The 17,096-nt window shown below is 50.1% G+C and overlaps 1 long non-coding RNA gene across 1 annotated transcript; it reads right to left on the reverse strand.

Annotated features, from left to right (window-relative positions):
• Window positions 1-4,877: 4,877 nt before the first annotated feature.
• LOC123093357 (uncharacterized) lies at window positions 4,878-12,253 on the reverse strand. The gene is made up of 6 exons (XR_006445306.1): window positions 11,798-12,253; window positions 10,878-11,035; window positions 9,064-9,152; window positions 8,149-8,400; window positions 5,855-6,047; window positions 4,878-5,311 (listed from the first exon to the last, which is right to left on the reverse strand). It is a non-coding gene; the product is annotated as an uncharacterized lncRNA (long non-coding RNA).
• Window positions 12,254-17,096: the final 4,843 nt, after the last annotated feature.

Below are 17,096 nucleotides of genomic sequence, written 5' to 3' on the forward strand. Positions count from 1 at the left end.
ACCACATAGCCCAACACGCTCGATCCCATTTGGCCGGACACACTTTCCTGGGTCATGCCCGGCCTCGGAAGATCAACACGTCGCAGCCCCACCTAGGCAAAACAGAGAGGCCAACACGCCGGTCTAAACCTAAGCGCACAGGGGTCTGGGCCCATCGCCCATAGCACACCTGCACGTTGCGTACGCGGCCGAAAGCAGACCTAGCCTAGTGGCGTTCCAGTCCAATTCGGCGCGCGCCGCTCCGTCGCTGACGTCTGAAGTGCTTCGGCTGATACCACGACGTCGGGATACCCATAACTACTCCCACGTAGATGGTTAGTGCGTATAGGCTCGTAGCCAGACTCAGATCAAATACCAAGATCTCGTTAAGCGTGTTAAGTGTCCGCGAACGCCGAACAGGGCCAGGCCCACCTGTCTCCTAGGTGGTCTCAACCTGCCCTGTCGCTCCGCCACAAAGATCCACACAGAGGGCCGTCGGGACAAAGGTCCTTTCAGCCCCCAATCCGTGAATCACTCGCGGGTACTCTTCGAGCTGACCCGACTTTAGTCACCATCTGTATAGTATGTATGTATGTATAGTATATACCCGTGATCACCTCCCGAGTGATCACGGCCCAATAGTATAGCAAGGCAGACTGACAAGAATGTAGGGCCAATGATGATAAACTAGCATCCTATGCTAAGCATTTAGGATTGTAGGTAAGGTATCAACAGGTGTAGCAACAATGTCAGGCTATGCATCAGAATAGGATCAACGAAAGCAGTAACATGCTACACTACTCTAATGCAAGCAGTATAGAGAAGAATAGGCGATATCTGGTGATCAAGGGGGGGGCTTGCCTGGTTGCTCTGGCAAGAGAGAGGGGTCGTCAACACCGTAGTCGAACTGGCCAGCAGCAGCGTCGGTCTCGTAGTCTACCGGAGAGAAGAGGGGGAAGAAACAATGAATACAAGTAAACAGATGCATATCGATGCATGACATGTCAAGAAGCGATGCTAGGCGTGCCCTAACGTGGTATGAGGGGGTACTGGTTAGGGGGGAAAAACATCCGGGGAAGTTTTCCCGGTTCCGGACGTCTGTCAGACAGATGAACCGGAGAGGAAAGTTTGCAGGTTCGATAGGTTAGAGGCGTGTGGTGGACGAACGGACTGCGTATCCGGATTCGTCACGTCGTTCTGAGCAACTTTCATGTTGAAAATATTTTAATCCGGATTACGGATTAAAAGATATGATTTTTAAAAGATTTTATTAATTTCAGGAATTTAATTAATTATTTAATTAATTTCGAAAATGCTTTTATGACATCAGCATGATGTCATGCTGACATCATCAGTCAACAGGGTTGACCGAGTCAACCCTGACAGGTGGGTCCCGCATGTCATTCTCTAATATCTAATTAACCTAATCAGAGTTAATTAACATTAGTTAATTAGGTTAATTAGTGATTAGGGTTAATTAATCAGAATTAATTAGACTAATTAATTACTTACTTAATTAATTAATTAATTAATTAGTTAATTAGTTTTAATTCATTTTCATTTTATTTTTATTCCCTGCTTTAATTAAAAAAAACGTTCTGTTGTGTGGGGGGTGGGGCCCCCATGTCATTGGCCCCGAGGGGCAAACGGGCAAGCGGGCGCGCGGGGCGATGCCCGTTCGGGCGCACCCCAGGAGGACACGGCGCCCGCGCCCGCGCCTGAGGCCAACGGGGGCCGGGGCGGCCGAGGCCCAAGACGGCGGCCGGAGGCCGCAGCGACGGCGCGACCGGCCGGGCGGCCAGCGGCGCCGGCGAGGCGATTCGGGGCGACGGGGCGGGGCCGGCAGTGGCGTAAACGGGGGGGGGGGGATGGTCGAGCGGCGTGCGGGGGTTCGGTCGGGGGTTTCGGGGCGGCCGCCGGGGTACGAGGGCGCCGGCGGGGCGAGGGGCGCCGGCGGGCACGACGCCGGGCGCGCGGGCGGCCGGAGTGGTCGCGGTGCCCGAACGGGAGCGGGCCAAGGGGGTTTCGGCGGCCGTGGGGGGGGGGGGAAAGGGCGCCGGCGACGGTGGCGTCCGAGGCGGCCGGAGGCGTCGTCGACGGGGGGGGGGAAGAGAGGGGAACCGGGGGGAAAGGAGGCGAGCTCACAGCGCCCGCGGGGTCTAGGGAGGCGGCTCGGTGGAGGTCGGTGACGACCGGCGAGGAGGCGGTTGGGGAGGCGTGCGCCGGCGTCGGGGAGGGCGGGGGCCGTCGGGGTCGACCCGCGGCGGCGGGTGCTCGTGCTTGGGGGCGACGGAGGGGAGGAGGGGATCCCCAGCGGTGGAGAGGAGGAGGAGGGGGGTCCGGGCGGCGGTGGGGCGGCGGGGGCCGCCGGCGAGGTGGGGGGGGGGCGACGGGGGGTCTCGGTCGGGGGTCTCCGCCCCCGATCCAGATCGGGCGAGGGCAGGGGAGAGGGGTGGGGGCGCGTGGGGGGGGGAAGGAGTGGGGCGGCTAGGGTTCGGCCGCGGGGGGGTGGGGGGTATGTGGCCGGGGCGGCTGGGCCGATGGGCCGGCCCAAGGGGGGGGGGAAGTTGGGCCAGGCCAGGGGCCAGGTGGGGTGGGGGAACTGGCTGGGCCAGGGGGTTTTCCCCTCCCTCTCCCTTTTTTTTCTTTCTTTTCTTTTATTAATTTTCTTTTCTGTTTTTAGATTATTTAAAATGCCAAAGCATTTTACAAAAATTAGTGCACCCCACCATAATTATGTTAGCTATTTTAGACAACCCCCGAGAATTTTTAGTTTTGGTTTTGAAACTTTTTATCTTTGCTCTTGTTTTGATTTTTGTTTTAGAACGGTTCGGATCTAACGCGAGTTTATCCACAGTAACCGAGGTGACGTGGCAACATTAGTGGGGATTACTGTAGCTTAATTACCCGGGCGTCACAAAAGGGGTGCGGGCTGAAATGTCCCTCCGGCCAACTGCTTCACTACGATACGGGGCACCGCAGGGGCGAGGCGAAAACCCGCGAATACGCAGGTTGGGGCCGAGTTTTTTGCCGCGCCCCTCAAAAAATTTTGCAGGCCGACCGTGTTTGCGGGGTCTGTTTGGGCGAGATTTTCCGCACCGACCCGCATTTTAGCGGTTATTTTGTGGGTCGGGGCCTTTTGCGGGGTCTGCTAGAGTTGCTCTAACATATGGGCTTCAGGCAAGCCGGCTAGTGATACAACCATCTTGACGTATGGGAGAGAGCAACTAGTTAACGAGCGCTCCTTCGGGAGCCTGGCAACGATCAGCGCCACTTGGCGCGCTCTCAGCCATTTGCCACGTGTCGCGCTCTGGGCGCTCCCTTCGAATTTTATTATTTTTTATTTTTTCACACACGTTTTCGGCTTTTTAAACGGGTTTTTTGGCTTTTTTCGACGTTTTAGTTTTTCACCAGTCTTCCTTACCTTTTCGATAAAAAAAATGAAAAAAAAAGATTGTGCGAAAAAACATGTTTTCTTTTTTTTTCGCAAGAGTCACGCCCGTGCCTCTTAGAAACGAAAAAAATACGCATTTTCTGTTTTTTCCTTTCGCGAGAGTCACGGTTTTGCTTCCTCGAGAGGCACGGTTGTGCTTTAGCGAGAGTCACGGCCGTGCCTCTCGAAAAGGGAAAAAACGTGTTTTCTGTTTTTTTTTTCTTTCGCAAGAGTCACGGTTTTACTTCCGCGAGAGGCACGGTTGTGCTTTCACGAGAGTCACAGCCGTGCCTCTCGGAAACGAAAAAAAAACGCATTTTCTATTTTTTTTCCTTTCGCGAAAGTCACGGTCTTGCTTCCGCGAGAGGACAGTTATGCTTTCGCGAGTCACGGCCGTGCCTCCTCGGAAACGAAAAAAAATGTGTTTTCTCTTCTTTTTTCTTTCCGCGGGAGTCATGGTTTTGCTTCTGCAAGAGGCACGGTAGTGATTTCGTGAGAGGCACGGGCATGCCTATTTCGGAAAGGGAAAAAACTCGTGCCCCCGGTTTGGTTTTTTCGTTCAGTTTTTTCGTGAAAAAAAAGTTCATTGAAACCTATCAACATGTGATCTAGTTTTGAAGATCTTGACGCGAGGAATCCAACGGTGAAAGCGGTTCGAGATTTGGACGCACGGTTTAAGAGAAAACGTTTTGAATAAATGAAACTACGAAAAAAGGGAAAACTCCCTGGTTGCGGTCGCAGCCTGGGAAGGTTGGAGTGATATTTACAACGAGTACTCATCAACTAATGATTTCGGGGATTTAGGAAAGTTGGCGTCGTACTGAAAGTAACTCACATATGCATAACCTGCCTGGAAAAGATAGAATATGTATGTTTCTATTTTTTAGGTACATTTTGAGAATGCAAAGGTTATGAACTGATGGGAAAGATTTTATTGGTTATTTTTGGCAAACACCCAGAAAAATGCACATGTGCTTTAGGTAAAATCACAACAGTGGTGCTGTATTTGAACCCTTTTTTTCTCCTTCCGTTCTCTTTTTGCTGCTGTCTGTCTGAGCAGTCAGCCAGTTCGTTCTTTTGACATTTTGGCTACTTTGAACCAAATGGCAGCAAGCTGTTCATATGCATGGGTCAGACATGGATGAATTAGGGAAGTGACATGGATGACATATGCTTCCTCACATAATTAACAAGCTAGCCAGGAGTAACCTCCCCTCAGCATACACTGACTACTCCCTCTGTATCAAAATAACTAATCAACGGTTGGATCTCTTCCCACATCTACTGATTGTTGCCTCGCTTCTCCAAGATGATCCACACCTCATCCTGGATCACAGTCAAGATCATCTAGAAAAAATGTCCCCTTACCAATAAGATCAGCTGCACTTGGCATTTGAAGCTCTCTGCATACATGGCAAATATCAAATAAAATCTGTTGTTTTTCAAAGGCTAAAGAAAAGTCGCATACACGAAAAATCATCACCGACCCAGTATATAAATCTATAATGATCAAGGATGATAAACAAGGAGAAAATTACATGAATCATGACCAATTTCAAAGCTAGTTCAATATCCAACACTTCGGCAACCAACAAACAAAGCACAAGCACTCGCCAGCAATAGTTCAATAGCCAACCCAGTTACAAACCAGGCATATCAATTACCCCCTCCAATCCAAAAAAAGTATCTTGGTTGAAGCCACGACACTTTTTTTGGATCAGAGGGAGTAGCAAGCACTTGGCCAACATACAGATCACACAAGTAGCATGTCAGGCTCGTCTTGCCATTTTACATAGTGCTTCCAAATCTTGCTTTCAATCGGTGGTACTTCTCTCCTTGGTGTCTTGCCACTCTTGGGCCAAAGTTTGGTAGTAACTTGTCACCGTCGTTTGCATCTATCTGAAGCACAACACATGCATGTCAAGGAAAGTTTAATACATCACACATCATGAAACGTAGAAAGGGAATTGCTTGTAAATCAGATAATCAAGCTCATCGGTCAAACGGTCATATTACTATCTTCACTTAGCACGTCACAACACATGAGAATAGGTCAAGTTCTTGTCAGCAACACTCGGTAAAAGATCAAGTTAAGAATATTTCTTCTCGTCCAAACCTATCAAACAAGACCAAGGATCACCTAAGCAGGAAATATAAATAATCCTAGACCGCGACCCGTTAGTTACTATACCAAGCTATCTGGACCAAGTGTCATACATACTCGATGTATCTTCTTCACCAGTCACCACAAACCAAAGCTATCTGGACTAAGATGCTACCGCTACATACACCAGCAGATTTTTAGCCAATTAAGAAAAGATTGATGACTGGTACATCACCACCGAAACAAATCACCACAAATACCACCTTGAGCTCGTTGTGCAGCACAGAGAGCTGTCATAACTCGAAGGCTAGGTACAGAGCACAGTACAGAGGACTTACCGTCAGAGTTGTAGCCGATGCCAAACATCACACGACTGCAGATGCTGATGTCAGGACGGCGTAGTTCATGTTCTTGTCGGCCGACATGCCTGCAGATGCGGACGTCGTTGAACCGTCTCTAATGTTCACGTCGCCTGCTCCAGGGCTTGGGATGGATGGAACTTGCTCTCCTCTGCTGGGACCCTGCAGGAATCTACAGCAACTCTCGTCAGTTTCACGACCCAAGCAGAACATATATGCTAGTGCATCTTAGCTTATGAAGCTACAACATAGGTATCCATTGGACATATAAAACTATGTTTACTGTAACAAGGATGCTAATTTGCTGCACAGAACGCTAATTTGCTGCACAGAACATCACGAGAATTTACTTCTGTTGTCAGTTTTCATGACGCACACAGAACATGCATAGTAGTTTATTTCAACCTAGAAAGCTAAAACATATACATCCATTGGACATTTATAATATTGTGTCAAAGGATGCTAATTTGTTGTGTACGGCATCATGGGCAGAGAAAGAAACAACATGCAATTTCAAACCTACGGAGAAATCATTTAAAAAAAAAAGAAACGTAAGGAGAAATCGTATCTGGCACAGTATTGTAGGCTGGAAGAATAACAACAGCCTTGAACATTGGGCGCAAAAATATTTGCTAGCATTCAGTTCAAAACTGAAACCAGAAAAGACTTGTTCTAATTATATTGGAAGTAACATCAATTGTACTACAAGTCAAAACAAATCAGTTCAACAGTAACATCAATTGCACATATTGAAATTTGCGCTCCTTGTAGCGAATGCGCTTTGACTAGATAAAATTACACATAAATAAGATGTTGGCGAGGATGCCTACAATGACCTGAAGGTCATGAAGCTAGAGCATCCTGGCAACTAGTGATGTAGGCAAGAGGGAAAAGGAGGAAACCAAACTATTCGTTGGAAACCTCGGCAAAGTTGCCTCATAACCACATAAACAACTTAAAGAACACTTCAACTAACAAAAAGTACTCCAAAACATTTTATGCTTGCCTCAAGACTCAAGGGGGAAGATGTTGGCAATGATGCCTTCCATAAACCAAATAAGTCAATGAGCTCAAACAACCAAGCAACTAATGATATAGGCAACAGGGAAAAGGAGGAAACGAAACTATATCTTGGAAACCTCGGCAAAGTTGCCTCACCGGATCCCAATGATCAATGAGATCTAGTGATCATAACTTTTGGAACTACATAATACATATACTTCATTGCAGCATATAGGCAGTATAGAACTACCGAGTATGTTCACAAGTATGCATACCATATACCTAAGAAGGTCAATGAGCTTGAGCACACAATTGACAATGTTATGGACAAAGTTGCTGCACCAGATCCCAACGGTAAATGAGATCTAGTGACCAGAACTCACATATATCAACAGAGTTTGGAGAATACACATACTTCGCTGCAGTATATGGGCAGTGTGGAACTAGAACTACCAAGTATGTTGGCAAGTATGCATACCATACTACACCTAATAAGGTCAATGAGCTTGGGCAAACAATCAACAAATGATATAGGCAACACGGAAAAGGAGGAAATCAAACTGTATCTTGGCAGCCTCGGCAAAGTTGCCACGCAAAATCATGAGATTATGATCCAAAAACTATGATTGGGAGTATAGCAAGCGGCCATAAAAAATTAAATATGAACTTATTTTACAAGTGTTGGCACGGATGCTCATTCATTAAACCATCAGTTTGATGAATAAAAGGGCAGCCCGGTGCATGTAGCTCCCGCTTGCGCATATGAAAAATTAAAACATCCAATAGTAAGCATGATTTTGGCAACAAAGAAAAAGAGGGAACCAAATTAACTGTTCGTAACCTCGGCAAAGTTGCCATGCTATCTACAGGAACCGGTGTATTGATGTTCAAAAGCAAAGCATCTCCTACAAAAGCAACTAAAAAATATGACCATATGAAAGAACAATATCACTCCTAATAGCAACTTGAGTACTTAAGACACAGTATGAAAAGATATAAAAAATGCCCAATTATGCAAATCAATGAGACTTAGCACATACGTATGACAAGGTACAGTCCAGAAATTTAAAAAAAGATTAAACTCTCCATCTGATTCAGTAAGGGGGAATTAGCCAAGTGTTGTCAAGCCCATAAAGGCCACTGCATGGAACTGCTATCTAGCATTAAGAAACAATATGTTGCATATAGATAATAGTAAACTAGCAATACTTCATAATGGACGGGGATCACATGAACAAGTTTGGCCTTGAGGCCTTGAAGGTCGTCTTCACCTGGTTGGTTGCCTGACCTTCTGGTAGACCAGCGGAACGTGATGTCTGACTTGTGAAACTGCTTAGTGTTATCACGCTTGCAGATGCTGAAGTGGACAGTGGCAGTCTTGGTGATCTGGATGCAGGGGGATCTGGCACAGTGGCGGGAAGCCATCTCTGTACATCCCCTTGACGGGGGTGGCGACACGGTACTCCTTGTACATGTCTCGGTATACAGTCCTGCTTTGGTAACGTACCCAGATAGCATTCTTGCTGAAATAAACAGAGCGTCACAACTAGATCAAATAGATTAAATGATAGGGGTAGAAAGGATCAGCATAGTACTGTGCAAGCAATATTGCCACTGAGATAAATATTTTATTGTTGAAAGCTACAACTGAAAGCAACTAACAAGGTCACAGATCCAGCTCAATGATTATATATGTTAAAACAAGCATTGTCTAAAGCAATGGGTGCTCCAACAAGCACAGGTTTTCTATTGATGTGCTGCAAAAAGAAGCAAATGTCGATTACATCCTATCCATACAACTGTTATCAAGGACTCCTAGTTGAATTTTCACTTCTGAAGTCTACTGCTTCATCTGTCAACTCAATAAAGGATAACAGGCCATAACACCATATATATGAACATAGTACATTCCACACGATGTCATTGCTGAGTATAAACAATTTCTGGTTGAAACTTCAACTAAAAACTACTAATAAGGTAACAGATCGAGTCAGATATGTTAGGATAAGCTCTATTTCAAGCAATGGGGTATTGTATCAAGCACATGCTTTCTATTGATGTTCTGTAGAACAAAAGAAATGGCAATGGTTTTCAGGAGACTAAACGAGAAATTGAGTTAAATCCTAGTACACTCAAGTTGCAGAACATCCAAGGCTAGTAGCACAGAAATCTCTATCTAGGACCACCTTAAATAAAGTCCAACTTGCCGTGAAGGACCAAGACGACCAAATTCCTGGAGGAAGCAGCAGGGCCCTTTATGTAACCATGCATTTGCCTACAATCAAGAGAAGCAACTCATCAAATTTAAAATCTTAAAAAATGCCATTTTGTGATAGGGTTGTGATTTACATGCCTATATCAAAGAAAGAAATAGCATTTAAAAGGGTGGTGTTGTTTTTAACTTGATGTTCAGCAGGCTATAATTGACATAATGTGCTGTGAAACAACCACATGTTGTTTACCTAGTGCTGTGCTCAGAGAAAAATCCAGAAGTTGCTCTAACCAAGTAAATGTAGAGTAGCATTTCATTTCATAGAACAAAAAACTGTCTATATCTAAAAGTATAATATGAATTTAAAGAAGACTGACTAAAGTAGCAGTTTAGATGTTCACAAGCCAAGATATGCACTGTTCATGGGTCTAAATATCCACAATTTATAAATCACATGGCATAAATGGCTCGGGCAGACATGAATAAAACAAACATGCTTCTAAAAAGGAGCAAGACATCATTAGGATTACTCTTACAAACTAGAGATCACATACAGTGGAGATGTTGATTGATTACAGTGAATAAATAATACTCCCTCTGTCAGAAAATACTTGTCGGGGGAATGGATGTACCTAGACATGTTTTAGTTCTGGATACATCCATTTTTATCCATTTCTCCAACAAGTATTTCCAGACAGAGGGAGTATTTACTGAACATCAAAATAAATACATAAGGTGATCTCAGCAGCAAAGGAAACATGGTTGTACACGCTCAAGCACACACTAATCAATAATAATCATCCCAAGGCAAAGATAATTTGTATCTCTTTTAACTAACCAGGGCTTAGCATAATGCCAATACAATGATATATGGCATAACTCAAGCATATTCACGTAGGCAGAACAGAAACATGCATAGGCAGCACAACACAGAATCTTGCAAGGCACAAAATATTGTGACATTTGGTCGAAGAGAAAGATGAACACAATAACAAGATTGTGGTGGCCAGAAGACCACCACCACAGATCCACAGTAGATCATCGGCTCGATGGCCAGCACAACAGTTGGCCACAAGCCAGACCATCTCAGGGAATCAGCTCCATTTTCCGACTATAAAAAAAGAGGATGAAACTAAACAAGTAGTACAAAAAACAGAGCTCAAGAAACTCCATATGTTGGCACTGCACATTAATGGATTTATGCCGAATAATATCAACACGTTGATTCTAAACAGAACAGAGGCATCATGCATACCCATATAGATGCTGGATTGAACAAATACACGAAAATAGCAACTTAAGCAACTCGACGATGGCAATTCCTGATGATAACAAATCACATTTAATATAACCACTAACACATAAGCATCTAGATGATTTCACCCTTATACACAATATATATGACAAGATTAGGTAAATATTGGAACACCAAGGTAAAGTACAGTGCCTACTCTGTTAATATACAATCCTACAAACTAAAACCTTCAGATCATAGCATGTCAGCATTATATTCTATCTGATAGCTACCCTGGCATATAAATCATCTCAAATTAGACACAGGTCATTACCAAACCCTAGTGCAAGTGCAGTAAAGGATTTGTTCCTTTCATATCAAGTTCTACACCAACAAACAGCATATACAGTAGCACAATGGCCTAAAACCACCAGCAAAACCCAAAACCTAGGCAATTGCCATGGTGTAATGGCCAGCATCAAATTGATCACGGCTCGATGGCTGTTGGCACACAGAGGCATGAGGAAGCAGAGGAGAGAAACCAATTGGCTTACCTATGCCGGAGTCGAAGAAGAAGAAGCCATCGGAGACGCAGAGGAAGCAGGGAGGGGGGCGTGTGTCGATGTGAGCTGGGCCGCAAAAGGGAGCTCCCACTCCTTAACCAGCTCTTCCACAACTAGGTGGCATGCCTTTGAGCACGCTTTTGCAGGACCTGCAGTGGGGTGGTGAAGATCAAGGTGTGAGCCTATTGAGCGTATAAAAGTTTGAATTAGAAATTTATGTGGCTGACTAGAAAAGGGGTCATGACTTTGTTGAGTATTCAGTTGTTCATATATGGAACACCCCATTGGTAAAAGAAACAACTTTTCCTGGTAAAATGGTTCATCCAACGAGCTTCCAATATATTAAGTTATTAACCATGAAAAATTCATCATACGGTGTATGCTTTAAACAATACTGCAGCACAAACTCCAGAAAGAACAGGAGCAGATTAATTGTTTGTTGCTCTGGTCAAAATGTTCTTTAGGATTCCAGACCATCAATTACGTATGTAGTACAGACTAGTAGATAATGGATCTTGCAGAACCTAATATGCAGACTACATCCATCAAAATAGCTTTTAAAGGGGGTGAATCTAGAAAGACGAGCATACATGAACCATAGAATCTGGACCTGCCAGATATACAACTCGTGATTCTAATAGAGATCTTGGTGTGGCATGACAACCCTGAAAAATAGTACTACCAGACTGGATGCTTTATTCCCTTGAGCTAGCAAGTAGCAGCAGCACACGGTGCTCACACTCCCACATCCGGTCATCCACGGCAGCCAAGCATGAGCACATTAGCAGTACGGCCAGAGTAATACAACCACGCACAACAGCGGCAACAAAATACTAGAAACTTGGCACTTGGGCAGCAACGGCAGCAACAACAGAGAGAAAGGGAGAGGGAGCGAGCAGGGGAAGAACGACCTGAGGGATGAAAAGCTCGCGGCATGGTGGGGTTTCCTTGGCCCGGCGGCGAGGTCGGGTAAGAGCACCTCCGCGTCAGACGAGGAGAAGGCGAAAAGACTCGAGGTCGCCCACGGCGGCGCCGTCGATGTACGCGGTGGTGCAGAGGAGGAAGAGGACGACCGTGGCGGAGACGCCGGCCGGCCGGCCGTGGAGCAAAAGCGCACGGCGGGCGGCGCGCGACCTCGGCGCTCCTCCACGGATCTGGAAGCGCCATGGCCTGCCCGTTCTGGTGCCCCGCCTAGTTTAGGGAGAGAAGGTGAGGGGATGGGGAGAGGGTGTGTCACGAACTCATCTACGCACTAAGGGATCAGAGAGGGGAATCGGGATGAGATCGAGACTTGGGAGAGGGGATTTCTTACAAGGGAGGAGATACAGTTTGGGGGAGAGTTCAGAGATAACACTACACACATAACACCCCCATGCCCATTCGCTACAGCTGGCTATAAAGCTTCGGTCCACTTGTCTCTCCTGCCAACTGGCTGGTGGGGTCCACCGTCACGCGTCCACCGCATCGCTTCCTGGCGATGCAGGTGTGACATTCCCCTCTTCTTCAGAATGAGCTCCTTCTTCAGTTGCAGCTTGCTGGCCGGCCTCGTCGGCGGCTGGTGTGTCCCACGCCGGTGCGTGAGGGAAGCGGCGGCGCAGAGTGTCGTAATCCTCCCATGTCGTTGCCGTCCGGTCGTGGCGCCAGCGCACTTTGACTTGCACCAGAGCGTTGTTGCCACGTTTAACCATGCGCCGCTCCAGGATCTTCACTGGTTCTTCGTCTTGGCCGGTGAGGTCTGGCGGCCGTGGCAGCTCGGCGAAGACCGGGGTGTAGTTGGGAGTGAACGGCTTGAGCTGGGATACGTGAAAGACAGGGTGAATCCTGCTGTCTGCCGGCAACTTCAACTTGTACGCCATCTTGCCGATTCTGTCGAGCACCACGAAGGGCCCGGAGTACTTGTAAGCCAGCTTAGCACAAGGCCGGTTCGCCACAGATGATTGTGCATAGGGCTGGAGCTTGAGGAGAACATGATCACCCACCTCGAAGGAGCGCTCCGTGCGGTGCTGATCAGCCTGTTTCTTGAACCTGTGCTGGGCACGAAGAATGTGCTCGCGAAGCCGTGCCGTATGCACGCCCCAGTCCCAGGGCTCGCCGTCGATCATGGGCACCGTCTTGTCATCCCAGAATGCCATGGCGCCGATGTTGGGCTCCACACCGTACAGAGCCTTGAAGGGGGAACATTTGATGGAGGAATGAAAAGACGAGTTGTACCAGAATTCCACGGTCGGCAACCAGCGGCGCCATTGCCGGGGCGCGTCGTGCACCGCGCATCGCAGGTACATTTCCATGCACTGATTGACTCGCTCACTCTGGCCGTCTGTCTGGGGGTGTATGCCGTAGAGAAGAGCAGCTTGGTGCCTGCGCTGGCAAAGAGCTCGCGCCAGAGAGCACTGGTGAAGACACGGTCACGGTCGGAGACAATGGAGCTCGGAATGCCGTGCAGCTTGACGATATGATCCCAGAAAACCTTGGCCACTTGGGGAGCTTTGAATGGGTGACGAAGCGGAATGAAGTGTGCTGACTTGGTGAGCCGATCCACTACCACCATGATGGAATCGAAGCCCTCCGACGCTGGTAATCCTTCCACGAAGTCCATGGTCAGGTCGCGCCAGGGAGTGGTTGGCACGGGCAATGGCGTGAGCGTGCCCGCCGGCTTGGATTGCTCGTGCTTGGCGTGCTGACACACTGGGCACTGCCGCACGTAGTCGGTGACATCGGCCTTCAATCCATCCCACACAAAGAGCTTCCTGATGCGCTGGTAGGTGGCCGTGGCGCCAGAGTGGCCACCTATCGCGCTGTCGTGCAGCGCGCTGATGATCTTGGTGCACAAGGCCGTGTTCTTGCCGATCCACAGGCGCTCCTTCTTGCGGATGAGGCCCTTGTAGAGCTTGTAACCCTCGTCGTCCGGGCTGTGGATCGCGAGCTGAGCCAGAGGATCCTGTGCGTCAGCGTCCGTGGCGTATGAGTTTGCCACCTCCTGAACCCATGCGGGCTGGCACAGGGAGAGCGCGTCCAGGTTCAGAGACGCGCCCACGCGGGAAAGAGCATCTGCGGCTCCGTTTTCACTGCCACGACGGTAGCGGAACTGGAATTGGAGTCCGACCAGCTTGGCCATGGCCTTGCGTTGCAGGTCCGTGGCGAGCTGCTGATCTTGCAGGTTGCAGAGACTCTTGTGATCGGTGATGATGGTGAAGGGACCCCTTTGCAAGTACGCTCGCCACTTCTCGATTGCCATCATGACGACAATGAACTCCTTCTCATACGCTGAGAGCCGCTGGTTACGCACCCCCAGGGCCTTGCTGAGGAATGCCACCGGGTGCCCTTCCTGTGCCAGCACCGCGCCAACGCTGGTGTCGCAGGCGTCCGTCTCGATCGCAAACGGGCGCTCGAAATCTGGGAGTGCAAGCACGGGCGCGGTCACCATTGCTCGCTTGAGGAGATCGAAGGCCACCTGCGCCTTCTCTGTCCACTCGAAGCCCTTCTTGGTCAGCAAACTTGTGAGCGGCTTGGCGACGATGCCATAGTGCGCGATGAACTTGCGGTAGTAGCCGGTGAGGCCGAGGAAGCCGCGAAGTTCAGTCGTGTTTGTTGGAGTAGGCCACACGACCATAGCCTGCGTCTTCTCGGGGTCCATGGCGACGCCCTCCTTGGAGATGATGTGGCCCAGGTAGGAGATACTGGCCTGGGCAAACGAACACTTGGACTCCTTGGCGTACAACTGGTGCTCCCGGAGCAGGGCGAGGACGAGACGAAGGTGTTCCAGGTGCTCCTCCAAGGTTTCGCTAAAGATCAAAATGTCATCAAGGAATATTATGACAAACTTACGGACGTACTTGGCGAAGATCGCGTTCATGAGGCACTGGAATGTTGCCGGAGCATTCGTCAGGCCGAATGGCATGACTTTAAAGTGGAAATGGCCATGGTGGGTCTTGAACGCGGTCTTCTCCTCATCGCCCGCGCGCATGCGTATCTGATGGTAGCCAGCGCGAAGATCCAGTTTGGAGAAGAATGCCGCGCCCGCTAATTCGTCGAGCAGTTCATCGACAATGGGCAGGGGGAACTTGTTTTTGATAGTGGCATCGTTGAGCCGGCGGTAGTCGACACAAAAACGCCAGGTGCCGTCCTTTTTCTTGATGAGCAGCACGGGCGTGGCGAAGGGGCTCATGCTGTGCTCAATCACGCCGGACTGCAGCATCTCCTGCACCTGGCGCTCGATTTCATCTTTCTGTAGTGGCGAGTAGCGGTAAGGGCGCGAGTTCGCCGGGCGTGCGTCGTCGACGAGGGTGATTGCATGGTCGTAGCGGCGATGGGGAGGCAAACCCTTCGGGTCAGCGAACACGTCCGCGAAGTCCGTCAGTACACTCTGGACACTGGGTGGCATCTTGGTAATCTGCGGCTCCGGTGCACAGGGCAGATCAAGGACTGCCATGTACCAAATGTCATTCCCAGCTTGCCATTTGCACACCTGATCGGGCTCGATTTCTTCCAGCTTGTCATTCTGCTTTGGACGAACACCTTGCAGAGTGATCATGGCGCCTTGGTGGTCGAACGTCAGTGTCTTCTCCAGCCAGTGACAAGTCATCGGGCCGAACTGCTCCAGCCAGTCCATGCCGAGCATGCCGTCATAAGCACCCAAATCCAGTTGCCTCATGTCTGTGGCGAACGTGTGTCCTTGAATCCACCAGTTCAGTCCCTTTACCATGCTGTTGCACGTCATGCGCTCGCCGTTGGCCACCCGGACCTCCACTGCGGGCACGGGCACAGAAACCGCGTGCACACGCTCGGCGAACTCCTTGGAGACGAAACTGTGTGTGCTCCCGGAGTTGACTAACAGCAACATCACCTGATTGCCGACGAGCGCGTGCAGACGAATGGTGCGCGACGACTCCGTGCCGGCAACCGTGTGTGTGGAGAGCACGCAACATTCCGGTGCAGGCTCTTGCTCCACTGGGGCGTCGAGCAGGTCCAGGGCATGCACCGCGTCATCGCCGAGAACCTCTCCGTAGTCGCCGACGTGGATTGTGAGCAACTGAGTTGCAGGCTTGCACCGATGATCGCGGGAGTAACGATCTCCACACTTGAAGCAGAGGCCGTTTGCACGCCGGTGCTCGCGCAGTTGACGCTCCCGCGCCAGATCGTCGTTGGGCACGCCCACGACGCCAGGCCGCGGCGCCGTCGGGGCCCGTGGAGGAAGCTGTAGGGGTGGTGGTGGTGGTGGTGGTGGGCGGCCCGCCGGAATAATGCGCGGCCGAGCACGTTGTGTGCCCACTTCCTCTTCGACGATCCGGGCCAACACCGCCGCGCGTGTGAGATTGGACGGCTCCTGGAGGCGGACTGCCGCCCGCAGATCGTCGCGCAAACCCAGCAGGAACTGTGTGACGAACAACTTGGGATTGAGCGACGCGTCGAGGGCGAGCAGGTGGTACATGTGCGTCTCGAACGCCGTTCTGTACTCGGCGACGGTGCCGGTCTGACGAAGCTGGAGCAGCTGGTGCATCTCTGTCTCGAACTCATCTGGCGCGAATTCGCTGATGATGGCCGTGGTGAACTCCTCCCAGTTCGGCGCGCGGTGTGTCTGCCTGTATGCCTGGTACCAGCGTGCCGCATGGCCATCAATGTAGAGAGAGGCCGTGGTCACCCAACTGTGCGGCGGAACTCGGTACAGGTCGAAGTAGGTGATGCAACGGTCGATCCAGAGGCTGGGCGAGTCGCCGTCGAAGTGAGGGAAATCATGCTTGGGCGGCTTGACCATGTACTCGTCGCGCGGTCCGTGGTGCGCGTCGCGGCCCGCCATGAACGCCGCTGGCTGCCCTGCGCCCGTGAACTGGGGAGGATGCCGCAACGGCAGCAAGGGCGGCCCGTTGTTGGCGAGACGCACGGCAGGGCCCTGAGGAAGAGGCCCGCGCGCGTGCTCCATCGACGTGACTGCGGAGGCCTGCGTGTCGCCGTCGTGGTGGTCGGCGTCCCTCGGTCGGTGAGGCGCAGTGGCCGCAGGTGAAGAAGGTGATTCACGCTGCTGCCGCACCTCGTCGACGTCGGCCTGGTGAGATCCAGCTGCTTGCGGATATGCGCCAGATCTGCCGAGACTTGCGTGTTGAACGCGATCTGGGCCTCGCGCTGCTTGTCGCCTGCAAGCGTGGTCTCGTCGAAACGCTGCAGCAGCGCCTGCAGCATCATCTTCAACTCTCCTGTGGATTCAGCCATGGCGGT

Source organism: Triticum aestivum, chromosome 4B (genome assembly GCF_018294505.1).
Source record: "Triticum aestivum cultivar Chinese Spring chromosome 4B, IWGSC CS RefSeq v2.1, whole genome shotgun sequence".
NCBI classification, from domain to species: domain Eukaryota; kingdom Viridiplantae; phylum Streptophyta; class Magnoliopsida; order Poales; family Poaceae; genus Triticum; species Triticum aestivum.